This window comes from Cryptomeria japonica, chromosome 5, assembly GCF_030272615.1.
Source record: "Cryptomeria japonica chromosome 5, Sugi_1.0, whole genome shotgun sequence".
Classification (NCBI taxonomy): Eukaryota; Viridiplantae; Streptophyta; class Pinopsida; order Cupressales; family Cupressaceae; genus Cryptomeria; species Cryptomeria japonica.
Genome location: NC_081409.1, coordinates 532797884 through 532810389, shown reverse-complemented (window position 1 = coordinate 532810389; position 12506 = coordinate 532797884).

Genomic DNA, 12506 nt, shown 5'->3' with positions numbered 1-12506 from the left:
CAGGTGCAACTCCTTATTCATTGGTCTATGGTGCAGAAGCTATCTTGCCTATTGAGGTCGAGATACCATCATTAAGGGTTTCCTTGCACAATCTCATTGATGATGACGCATACAGAGTCTCACGCCTTCAGGACTTGGAGCTACTTGATGAGAAGCGACAAGCTGCATACAACCATCTCAAAGCCTATCAGCAGCGCATGAGTAGAAGCTACAATCACCGAGTTAGATCTCGTACATTTGAGGTAGGTGCTCTTGTTCTTCGAGAAAATCCTCGCAACCAACCAAACAGAGAACATCAAGGCAAGTTTGAATCAAACTGGTTGGGCCCATATGTTGTCACTACTGTATTCGGGTCCGGGGCATATCAGTTGGCTACATCAGAAGGAGAACCGCTCGCAGATCCAATCAACAGCATGCACCTCAAACGGTTTTACACATAAGCTGTACAGAGCATCAGGCTCCCCTGCCTATCAGAAAATACCAAAAACATTCAGAAAAATGTCCTAAAGAAAATACCAAAAACATTCAGAAAAATGTCCTAAAGAAAATACAAAAACATTCAAAAAAGTAAAGAAAAATCATGCATCCAAACGGTGAACAACCACTCCAGTGGCACCTTGGGTAAGTACGATGGCGAAAACCTGGCAAACAGGCGCCACTCGTAAAGGCAATGGCTCCAGTATCTTTCAGGCTCATTGCGATCACATTCATACATACACACATCCATCCATCTAACCATGGCTTGTTATTTGATCTGTCATCCAAGAAAGTACTTCATGCGTCTAGCATCCCGCTTTTTCATAAATCATGTCCAACTTGGGGGCAATGCCCTTACAATCTAGATGATGGAAGTGGATTCTACATTACTGGTGATTCATTGGCAAAAACATTCAAAAATGTCTCGCAAAATACAAAAACATTCAAAAATGTCTCGCAAAATACAAAAACATTCAAAAATGTCTCACAAAATATCAAAAACATTCAAAAATGACTCACAAAATCCACAAACATTCAAAAACTATTACACAAAATCCAAAAACATCGAAAAACCATCGAAAATCACCCAAAAAAACATGGCAACACCTTGTACATACCCATCCATGCAGATACCAAAATAAACATTGACAAACTACTCACACAATGACCATTTACCAATCAACCACACACTCAACATCAACAATCAAACTGTCTTCAACAAGGATGCATCATTCCTTACCAAAACAAAGACAAGATGACATTTTCTTTGACAAGAAAATTATGTTAAGCTATCAAATGCTTGGTTGATTCGTGAGTAATTCATTTGTTTATCTGTATCGGGATATTTCAGCATTGTTTTGTATCGTTTGCGCATTATTTCCGATGAAGTTCTGGGGCATGTACTAATGGTGTCTACGTGGGAAGTTCACCAAGCTACGTGATCTTATGCCAAATGCAGTCATAGATCACTACGGCTTGCTGACTATAGCGTATATCTCGACCATATGAGCATGAACCATTACCAAGGATCCATATTCTTTATTCTTTATGTATATATTGTTTGTTTACAGGTACAATGCTCATTCTTTGGTTCCTCCTCATCCAATTTGGATAAAGGTTTTTATTTCTTAGTACGGTATGCACTTGTCTCAGGATATGATCAGCCTAAGATCAAGGAGGACGATCCAAGTCATGCATGAAAGGAGATAATCCTTATCTGTTCCGCAAGCAATACTCAGGTCAACTTGATCCATTATATCAAGTTGCTTGTATTAACTTGCTATATCAAAATCCATGTAAGAAAGACTCTGGTCATCTTGAATCTTTATGTCAAGTTGCTTGTATTTTCTTACAACATTTTAAAGCTCAATGATGAAAAATAATGCACCATGGATCATCATTCCATCTCATTTGTATATATTGCATTCCGTTGCATTCCATCCATCCATACATTCATAAATAGCTGCATATCATTCATACATAGTAATGACAATGGATACTCTATTTTCCTCTTCTTCCATAGGAATGTAATAGGTCCTCCATTTCTTCTATCTAACATTGCACCCCCCCCCACCCTCCCCATCTCAATAATCAGCATCACATACCCTACATCGTGTCCCAATCAGCCTAATCAAGCCACGTTCATCACCATCCATCTCTAACTAGGAGGGATTGTGTTTCCTATCCTGAGTCATCCAATAAGTCAAGAAAGTTACTCTATCTGCACAGATACATCGTCTCACACACACCTAGACTATCAACAGATACTCTGATCAAGTATCTTCGGGTCTCAATAGGTAATCGATTATGGTAATCCTAGACTACATCAGGCATTTATCACAATGACCTAGTCTCAACGGGGCTACCATGATTCCCCACAACCATCCATCACACGCACATACTATCAATTGATCAACCAATCAAACACAATCCAACGGACAATTACATCAATTGTCTACGTCTCAACGAGTATTTTGCTTCATATACCTTGACTTCATCGGGCAATTACATCAATTGTCTAAGTCACCATCAGGTCACTTTGATTCACTTACTCAGACTTTATCATGTCCAAGCGACCAACTGACATCAACTGTCACGCTTTGACTTGACCGGGGCAATTCAACCGATTGCACCAGATTGTCCAACCAATTTTGATCAATTGTATAGCATCAATCCAAACCCCACACTACATCTGCTATGTATCTCTTGCATGACCTCAGGGTACTCGCTGGCTTGTTGTTTCTTCATATTCACTCCATTTTCTCCCATTCTTTCATCATTAGTTCTAATTTCTTCTATTCTACCTCCCCTCCGCTTTGCATTCTTTTTCGAGAGATCGCCCGATTTTTCAAAACAAAATTTGGCCCATCTCTCGAGGGGGCATACCACCCATTAAATTTACATTTTATGGGGCATTTCTTCACACCTATTTTTCTTTCTTTGAAACGACGCGATAAACCGCACCGTCTCAAAGAGGGGCAAATGTAGTCACATAAATCTGTCCACTTAATTAAATGAATACTTAGTATTTATTTGATTATTTAACCATCAATTAATAATTAATTAAATTAATATTTAATTAATTCATCTTAACCCTCTTCTCCTATTAATTAAATAAATTATTCAATTTATTTGATTTAATTCACTTAACCAAATTCAGACCATTAATTAAATAAATAAATCATATTTATTTAATTAAATCTTCTCTCACATTTAAATAAATTAATATTTATTTAAAACCCCCAAAATCCCACCTCTCACATTTAAATAAATAAATCATTTATTTAAATCACCTTTATCCTCCACCCACTTGCATTTTCCTGCAAATGCAAGTTGCACAATTATTTTAAATAAATCATTTATTTAAATCACCTTTATCCTCCACCCACTTGTATTTTCCTACAAAAGCAAGTTGCACAACTATTTTAAATAAATTATTTATTTAAAATCCTATTTATCCTCACCCACTTGAAACCTTTAATGGTTTCCCTTAAAGTAGTCAAACTTGATGGCTTTAAAGTCTTCAAACTTGATGGCTTCCTTCTATAATCTTCTTAAGACTTTAATGGTTTTCCTTAAAGTCTTCAAGCCTTTAATGGTTTCCCTCAAAGTCTTCAAGCATTTAAATGCTTTATCTTCATTTTCTCATTTAAATAAATTAATATTTATTTGAATATTTATCCAAATGCAAATTACACCATTTAATTGAAATAAATGATTTTATTTTAATTGAAAATACCAAAATTTCTCCCACTTGCATTTTTCTACAAAATCCACTTGTATGCCTAAACCCCTTCTAGATTCTTCTAAACTCTTCCTAATTAGCCTAATCCATCCCCTAAATATTGTCACATTCCTAAGCAAATTGGAGTCACTTCTCAAAGACTCCAAAGTCTTTGAAAAGCAATTAATGCTTTGTGTGTTCAACAAATTAACCCTCAAAGTCTTGGATAACCTTTGAAAGCTTCCAACCTTCAACCACTAAATGGCTCAAAGTCTTTGATAACCATTGAAGGCTTTCAACCTTCAACCACTTAATCCCCAAAGTCTCCAATAACCATTAATGGTTACCTCAAACCCTCCCACATGGTTAAAACATTTGTTTTGACTCAACCTCTACCCAACCCAAAGGTCTCATCAGGCCATTAATGCTTTGACCATGATTATCTCTTAAACATTTGCACAAAGGTTTATCCTTGGATTAACTCTTAATCCAGTGGGTAATCTTAATTTAGACTTGACCCTTGCCTTCTAGATAACCATGAGGTCTTCTCAGGCCTTTAATGCCTCCAACCTCTTCTCTCAACCCAATCCTATGTTGAAACTTGTCACCATTTTATTGGTGCCAATTGTGCACATGGATCCCCAACTTTCAATCCTAACCCTTGTTAAGATTGCTCAATCTTAACCCTTCATTTCCCTATTTCTTCTATAAATAGAACCCTTCTCCTCAAGCAAAAGGAGAAGCATTTTAGAGTATTGTTGTTATACTGGCATTAGCATAGAGCTTTTTCATAGCATCACTATCTACTCTTGCATAGTATTTGCTTATCATATTCAACCATCTTGAATCTCCATATGGCATCCATGGCTAGTGCTAAAAGCTGAGAGCTACACTCATTTGGGACTTGGAGAGGAGAGGAACAAGGGAGGAGCAACTATGAGCATCTTGATTAGCTATTTCATTTTATGTTTATATGCTTTCTATTTCATGCTTAATATCTCTCTTGATATGCCTGTTTAGGATAATCTTTTGTTGCTAACACTAACGTTTGTTTCTTGTGCTCTTGTATGTGTTGCCATCAAACAGATTTTCTAATCCTTTTTGCAGAGCATCACCAACAATCTTTCATTGTCTGTTATAATGCAATATTGCCAACAATCTCCCCCTTTGGCATTGATGGAAAAACCAATTGATTTGACCTTAAAAGATTCAAATTGCTATGATTCTAAAATATTGCTGTGATTCTGAAATGTTGAAATGCTATCCCCCATACATTAGACTTCTCCTCTTTTCTTCAGTCTTCTTTCCAATTTGTAGTCTGCTCAATTTTCTTTTAGTCTTCTCCCCCAATGTTAGTCTTCTCCCCATTTGACAACAATGCCAAAAAGTAAAGAACTAAAACATAATTTCTTTCTGTATGAAGTGATTTCCTACTGTTGTGTATCAGCTGAGTCTTGGTCAGAGCATTTTGTCTTTAAATCCTATTCCCTGTATTGTTTCCTGTAATAATTCCTGTGCACCTTTAGAAAACATCCTAAAGTGTGTAATGCAGCATCAACTCCTAAAATATATTCAATAGAGTCATCGGATTGATGCTTTCACCGAACTCGATCAGTGAGTAGAAGATAGGGGTAGGACCCCTAACTTACTTCTGAGATATTCAAAAGTGTCCCTTGGTAATGGATTGGTGAAGATATCTGCTATTTGTTTCTTTGTGCTAACATACTCCGACACCACTTTCTTCTCTTGAGCTTCTTCTCTAAGATAATGATATTTGATAGAGATGTCGTTTGTCTTAGAGTGCATAACAAGATTTTTTGAAATATTAATGGCACTAGTATTGTCACAAAATATAGTTACTGGCTTGGTAACTTTATCATTTATACCTTCCAACAATTGTTTGATCCATGCAATGTTGGTACAATTTAGTGCTGCAGCAACATATTCAGTTGCTGTTGTTGACTGTGAAACACATCCCTGTTTCTTGCTAAGCCAACTCACAAGTCTTTCTCCTAAAAAGAAAGCTCCTCCACTTGTACTTTTTATGTCATCAATGTTGCCTACCCAATTAGCATCAGTATAGACTTTTAAATCAAAATCATTTCCTTTCTGATATACTAAGCCATAATCCTCTGTGCCTTTCAAGTATCTAAAAATTCTTTTGATTGCTGTCATGTGTGTTTCCTTAGGATTTGCAGAGAATCTTGCATCTATACCTACTGCATATGCTCTGTCTGGTCTGCTGTGAACAACATATTGTAGCTTTCCAATCATGGATCAGTAAAGTGTCTCATCAATAGATGCAAATTCATCATTCTTTGATAATTTATAGTTGGTAGTCATAGGAGTACTTACTGGTTTTGAATCCTCCATTCCAAATTTCTTCAAGATTTCCTTTATGTACTTGGATTGAGTAATGAAAATCTCATTTTTCATTTGTAGTATATGTAAACCTATAAAATACTTTATGTCACCGATTAATAACATCTCAAATTCTTTTCTCATTTCATTTCCAAAGTTCTTGCATATAGAGTCATTTCCACAAAATATAATATCATCAACAAATATGGCTGAGATCAGTATTCCATTTTCATCATTCTTCATGTACATGTTGCTATTCTCACTTGTCCTTATAAAACCAATCTTAATCAAATAAGAGTGTAATCTTTCATACCATGCTCTAGGTGCTTGTTTCAAACCATATAAAGCTTTGTTCAATTTACATACCTGATCTTTATTATTGTCTTCAACAAATCCTTCAGGTTGTTCAATAAAAACTTCTTCTTCTAATATTTCATTCAGAAATGCAGATTTGACATCCATTTGATATACCTTGAAATTTTTGAAAGCAGCATAGGCAAACAATGTTCTTACTCCTTCAAGTCTAGCAACAGGTGCAAAAGTTTCACCATAATCAATTCCTTCTTCTTGAGCATAACCTTTGCAAACTAGTCTTGCTTTGTTTCGAATGACTTCTCCTTTTTGATTCAGCTTGTTTCTGAAAATCCACTTTGTACTGCTTACATTTTTGTCCTTTGGTCTTGGGATTAGTGTCCATGTGTCATTCTTCTTAATTTGATCAATCTCTTCTGTCATAGCATTTATCCAATCTTCACTGTTAAATGCCTCTTTCACTATTCTCGATTCAAATTCAGATATCAAACATGTGTTCTGTCTCAGTTTGTTCCTTGTCATCACTGGATCATCCTTATCTCTTATAATTTGACTTGGTGCATGATGTCTTCTGACATACTTGGCTAATACAGGCTCGGTAGGCATTGTATGATCTTCTTCATCACTCAGTAACTGGATATTCTCTTCATTTTCTTCAACAGTCTTCTCGGTAAGACTTCTCAGTTGAACATAGACAAATTCATCATAGTCTTCTAGTTCCTTGGAATTTCCTTCATCATTTCTTTCTACAAATTCATCAATTTTCACATTTTCACTTTCTACTATTTTGTTAGATGATTTGATTAGACATTTAAATGCTTTGCTTCTAGAAGAATAACCTAGAAATGTTCCTTCTTCACTTTTCTGATCAAACTTGCCATTTCTATCATCTTTGTGAACATAGCATCTACTTCCAAGGATTTTAAAATAACTTACATTAGGTTTCTTATCATACCAGATTTCATATGGTGTCTTCAAAGTACCTTTCTTCAATTGTACTCGGTTCCAGGTGTAAACTGTTGTGCTTATTGCTTCTCTCCAAAATGTTTGTGGCACCTTCTTTTCCATCATCAGTGCTCTAGCACAATCCACAATAGATCTGTTTCTTCTCTCAGCTATTCCATTTTGTTGTAGAGTTCTCAGTACAGAGACTTGTCTTTTAATACCATGATCATTGCAAAATAAGTTGAACTCATTAGATGTGAACTCTCCTCCTCTATCTGATCTAAGACATTTCAGTTGTCTTCCTGTTTCATTTTCAACTCTTGCCTTGTACCATTTAAACATTTGAAAAGCTTCTGATTTGTCTTTTAAAAAAATTACTGACATCATCCTTGAATAGGCATCCACAAATAATATGAAATATTTATCACCATAATAACTTTGAACTTTCATAGGACCACAAAGGTCAGTGTGCACTAGATCTAAAATTCCCTTAGAAGTGTAAGACTTACTTGTAAAGCTTGATCTTGTCATCTTACCCATTTGGCATTACCCATTTGGCATCCTCAGCACATAGCATTCTCAGGTTTTTCAATACTCGGTAGACTTCTTACTCAGTGCTTCTTACTTATTTTGATCAGATTATCAAAATTGACATGACAAAACCTTTTATGCCATAACCAGGTATCATCTATCTTTGCATACAAACATTTGTATGAGTTGAGTCAAGGTGAAATGTGTTACCTTTAGTTTGTGTCCCGGTAGTAGCTAACTTTCCATTCTTGTTATATACTTTGACAATTCCTTTCTAAAATTCTATTTGGTAACCTATGTTGTTTAGCTGTACTACACTCAACAAATTGTATTTCAAACCTTCAACCCAATAAACATCATTGCATCTTGCATTATCAAGAAGTGTTATAGATCCTTTACCTTTCACCGGACATGGTGCATCATTACCAAATCTAACATAGCCTCCATCATAATCTTCTAATATAACAAACTTGTGTTTATCTCTTGTCATATGATGTGAGCATCCACTTTCTATGATCCAAGAATCATTAGTGTTTATGTGAGATATTAGGGCTTTTTCTTCATAGCTTTCTTCATCTGATCCATCTTTGATAGCCACATAAACTACTTCCTCTGTATCTGTATCATCTAATTTATTATCATTGGATTCCTCATCAGCTATTAAGCATGTCTTTCTATCTCTTTTTCTGAAGTCTTGGTGTCCTCTGTAATGATTATCTTTCTGTCTGTCATCTCGGTAATCTCTCTTTTCAGTAAAATCTTTGTCAAGACAATTATAAGCCATATGTCCTATTTTATCACAATTGAAACATTTCAAAGGTATTTTTCCTTTATACTTACCTTTGCCTCTTAGTAACCTTTTGGCTAATAGTCCTTCAAACTCTTCTTGCTTTCTAATTTCCTCATACAGTTTGTGTAATTCTTCCATGTTCTTATGAAATCTTTCACTTGCTCCACTATGATCTCCTTCAGAGTACTTATACTTTCTTTCATTGTAGTCATTAGATTCATCAAGATGAAAAGAACTAAATGCAGATTCAACTTTATTTACCGAAGAACCACTGTTATCAAAATTACTTAACTCAAATGCATGTAGCTTACCAATAGTAGCATCTAAAGAAACTGGCATATTAGGTACAGACCTCAATTCATTAATTGAAGAGACTTGGATTGCATAAGTTGGTAGAAGGGTTCTCAACAACTTACTTGTCATATCCTTTTCTTCAATAGTTCCACTTGCTCCTTTGATTTGATTGACAATCTCCTTTAGTCTTGTACTGTACTGAGTTATGTTCTCACCTTCATTCATCCTCATAGATTCAAGTTGTCCTCTTAGACTATCTACTTTTTCTCTTTGAACATGTTCATCTCCTCCATATACTAATATGAGTTTATCCCACATAGCCTTTGCATCATTGTAGCCTTCTAGATCATTAAACTCTGAATCGGTCAATGCAGATGTTATTTCAATCATTGCTTGAATATGTTCTTGCTTTGCCTTTATCTCTTCCATAGTCAATGGATAGGTGCTCGGTTTAACAAAAACATTCTCCAACTCTTGATAGATGCAACTTCATCCTTTTCTACCATGTAGAGAAACTTGACTTGTTCAGCTTTGGTGCATCCCTCTTATACATCTTTGGATCTTTAACTCAAGTGCCTTTAAACTTTTCTTTCAGAGTCCAAAGCTCTAATACCAATTGATAGTTCTGATACTTAATATAAGTACAGATCCAATAGCCAACAAGATGAGAGGCGGGGGTGTGAATCATAAAAACTTAATCTTCCATAAAAACATCAGATTAAACCTCGGTAATATATATTAGTAATATAACCAAAACTGTTAAACATGCAAACTCAAAAGCATATAAACATCATAAACCTCATAACACCAGATTTAACATGGAAACCCAAATAAGGAAAAACCATTGTGGGATTTCGGACCCACTAAGAAATATACTCTTCTAGAGTATGCTTGGTTAAAAGCAAATCCTGTTAAAGATTACAAACACATTGCTAGATGTGACCCAGTTAAGGGATTTTCCTCAGATCTATTAGGATCTTCACCTTGTTAGAAGTGACCTTGTTAAAGGATTTCAAACACTCAATCAGAATGTCACCTTGCTAGAGGGTTTTACAAATAAGACTGTTAAGTCCACTCGGTTAAGAGATTTTTTATCACTTTCACAAAATAAAAGTAATAAAAATCTATCTGCAACTTCACATCTAAAATGCTAAAGAAGATTCCTATTTGTTCAATACAATCTAGACATAGAGCTAATCTTGTCTATCTACTGGGCTTCTATACTCTGTTATTCAAACAAGTCTTCAAGCTTCTGTGCTCGGTAATCACTATGTAGCATCCCTATGCATACACTTGCCTGCATACATTGTTTATCAACAATTTCCTATTTATAAACAATTAGGTAATCACTTAATCTCCTTGATCACATTTCCTATGATCAATCATAGCCATCAGATCTTCAATCTTGTCTAGGTTCAATGCATCTTTCAATCTAAAAACATTTTACTCCACCTGGGAACTTACATACATTTCTTGGAACTTGTGCTAGGGTATTGCGGTTCAATCTGCACTGTAGATCTTCATGCCGACTTTCCATTGCCTTAGATTCATTAACAAACTTCATCCATGGCTCACCAATCATTTAATCAATTCCAAATCATCAGCTTCCTTCATTAAATAATGCATGTAAACATTTAATGCATTCTGTTATAGCTCAATTACAACTTGGTTATAACTCGGTGAATACTAAACTTCACTCGGTAGACATACTGCCTTCATTAACCGATAGCGATAACCTTAGGGTTTACGGACTAGGTTCCTTAGGGTTTACCGACTAGGTTCTTTGCTTGGTAACATAGTATAGTATTAACCTTTACAATTTACAACATATGTATGATGTTAAAACAATCTAAACATCATGATCTCATCATTGTCTGACTCAGTAATAGTTGCCCATTGAATACCTTATTCATCCCCTTATTCATCATATTCTTTCCTGTGTCTTTTACCGACATCTTTATACTCTTTTAAATCATACTTCTCAATATATGGCAACATCATACTAAATTAGAAAATCAATTTCTTGGCATTAATGACAAAATAATAATATCAAGACAGTAAACATCCTTAATCAGTTATATCCATAATCATCAACAACCTTCTCAATATCCTTATGAAATGCCAACAATCTTTCATTGTCTGTTATAATGCAATATTGCCAACAATCTCCCCCTTTGGCATTGATGGCAAAACCAATTGATTTGACCTTAAAAGATTCAAATTGCTATGATTCTAAAATATTGCTGTGATTCTGAAATGTTGAAATGCTCTCCCCCATACATTAGACTTCTCCTCTTTTCTTCAGTCTTCTTTCCAATTTGTAGTCTGCTCAATTTTCTTTTAGTCTTCTCCCCCAATGTTAGTCTTCTCCCCATTTGACAACAATGCCAAAAAGTAAAGAACTAAAACATAATTTCTTTCTGTATGAAGTGATTTCCTACTGTTATGTATCAGCTGAGTCTTGGTCAGAGCATTTTGTCTTTAAATCCTATTCCCTGTATTGTTTCCTATAATAATTCCTGTGCACCTTTAGAAAACATCCTAAAGTGTGTAATGCACCATCAACATTGCCAACAAGAAATTGCAGGTACAAGGTATTGCCTCCACCTGGCTCCATAGGTCTGAGCATACCTAATTAACTTGATGGAAGTGGAGGAGGTAGTTATAAGGCCCTAATGTTAACCCTAGCCTTTCTCGTTGTGAGTGTCGTCAGTCTTTTGTCTACCTTATCGGCTCACCAAATAGGCCACTTTTCTAATCTTGGTATGTGTGTCAAGTTCTATTTTGGTTTCAGTTGAGTGTTGTGTGTTAAGCATTTTGTGTATTTAATTATTCTCTTCTTGAGTAGTTAATGAGTAATTAATGTGTGTTGTGTTTTTGTTTAAAATGGAATTAAGGATAAATTAAATAGAGATCATTTTTATGGTTAATTAGATAATCAATTATTCTAAATTGTCTAGTTAGTGTGAATGTTGAATTATTAGTGAAAATTAAATTATGTTTTGATTAATTGTTGTTAGAAAAAATAAAAAGAGAAAGAAAGCTGATTTTTAGTTATTAGTTATTAAATTATTTTATTGACTTTTTTGTTGAAAAGAAAAAGAGTAAAAGAATAATAGTATTTTTTAATATAGTCATGCAAATGTTTTATTATGAAATTAGATTTTCTATTATTTATTAAAAAGGTGAATTTATGCTCTCAATGAGATTTTGGAGGAAAAGGGCTTTATAATTGGGAATTTTTTTGGAAAAGAAGATTATTCTTCTCATGCTAGAAAAATTTCTCCTATTTGCTAGTTATGGGGGTTTGGTGTGAACCCTGGTATTTTGGAAAGGATTGGGATGGCTCTTCTCAAAATTTTCTCCAAGAAAGCTCTGTAGGTTAGCTGCTTTAATTTATTTGCTTCTCTTCTGTAGGTTAGCTGCTTTAATTTATTTGCTTCTCTCTATTTTTTTTTAATTGTCTGTGATTGTGTAATTTTTTGTTCCTTTCTATTGGGGCAAAATTGGTTTTTTGGGTTATGAGATTTCCCCAATTTTTCGTTTGGGAAGAAAAGAATAGGATACTTTAGT